The sequence below is a fragment of the Octopus bimaculoides genome, chromosome 6 (genome assembly GCF_001194135.2).
Source record: "Octopus bimaculoides isolate UCB-OBI-ISO-001 chromosome 6, ASM119413v2, whole genome shotgun sequence".
Taxonomy (NCBI): Eukaryota; Metazoa; Mollusca; class Cephalopoda; order Octopoda; family Octopodidae; genus Octopus; species Octopus bimaculoides.
In genome coordinates this window covers 1916099-1917527 of record NC_068986.1, presented here as the reverse complement: position 1 = coordinate 1917527, position 1429 = coordinate 1916099, and the positions used below count along the sequence as shown (strand labels likewise).

At 30.2% G+C, this 1429-nt stretch overlaps 1 long non-coding RNA gene across 1 annotated transcript in view; it reads left to right on the top strand.

Annotated features, from left to right (window-relative positions):
- The first annotated feature begins 22 nt into the window (after nt 1-22).
- LOC128248027 (uncharacterized) overlaps nt 23-1429 on the top strand; it is a 5526-nt gene continuing 4119 nt past the window's right edge. Inside the window, exons 1-2 of the long non-coding RNA XR_008264300.1 lie at nt 23-135; nt 365-600. This is a non-coding gene — a long non-coding RNA (uncharacterized LOC128248027). The remainder of the gene's footprint in view (nt 136-364; nt 601-1429) is intronic.

Below are 1429 nucleotides of genomic sequence, written 5' to 3'. Positions count from 1 at the left end.
ATATATCAAATATGCATGTATGTATGCTTGTATACAGTGCTAACTCGCGATCTTAAAAATAGCAAGTATTGTAAGAAAGGCGTCACATCAAATTCTTAAATCTATTGAGCTCCAAATTGTTGTTTTGCTTATCGGGTAAGTCACATTTTCTTCTGAAAAAATTCTCTTTTCCAGCATGCCTCTTGACTCGGTGACGATTGACCCGTATTTTCACGCGTCTTTTACTTCTTATTCAGCTTCTGTTATTTTGTTGATTTTGTAATCTTTTCTCTGAGGTTTGTCAGAAACCTTAGGTGCGTCTCTATCTTTTATACATCGTCTCTTTTCCTTCTTTAACAGTGTTGCACATTTTCCTCTCCCATAGTTTGTTATTCGTCTGACACCGCACCGAAATTGAAACTGAACCTGTTTCCTATAGAAAAGAAAAATTGTATATAAAAAGTAGAAGCCTATTTACTGCCCGAAAGAAATATGTTGTATAGAAACAAGGAGTTTATAGACAGACTTCCTAAACTGAAAACAAGAATGAAACAGAAATAACTTGAATATTACATTGTTATAAAGTTGAATGCTGTACAGATCCGGGATTCCGGTACACAGGTAATATATCTATTTTGATTTGAACGAACCTTTAAAATTGAATATCGCTATTGAAATTAATTGTTCAGTGAAAGTTTTCCTTCCTGGACATTATCATTTCAGGGTGAAGCCACCTAGTTTTACAAACTTATTATATAATACCTATACAGAGTGTCTTCCAGTTCACTTTTGAATTTAAGTCAAAATGTATATTGAATGTATGAATACATTCATAATATGTTATAAATTATACTTTCTATGAGTATATATACATTTTTTAAATTTATTTCTCATTGTTGAAGATTAAGAAAAGAAACGATCAGGAATAGGTGAATATTATTGTGGAGTACGTGAGAAAGTCAATTCCTATAGGAAGTGGAAGAGAAGGAGAACTGCAGATATTATAATAATAATAATAATAAAATAATAATAATAATAACAATAACAATAATAATAATAATAATAATAATAATTATTATTATTATTATTATTATAATTTTTATTATCATTATTATTATTATTATTATTATTATTATTATTGTTCAGTAGTTTTATTTTTATAACGTGCTTTCACTTCACTACCGAGCGCAGCTCTGTGCGCCTTGGGTATGTGCTGTGGTTTGCTGTGGTGCTTTTATGTTTACTGTATTGAAAGTGTTTTGCGTAGAATGTGTGCAGTACCCAGTAGTGCAATTTTCTGTATGTTACATATATTTGTAAGTCCTGGTATTTTTGTTATGTATTTGTCTGAGTATTTTTTAATTATACCTAAGGCACCTACTATGATAGGAATTGTTTCTGTTTTTAGACTCCACATTCGAGTTATCTCTATTTCCAGGTCTTTGTATTT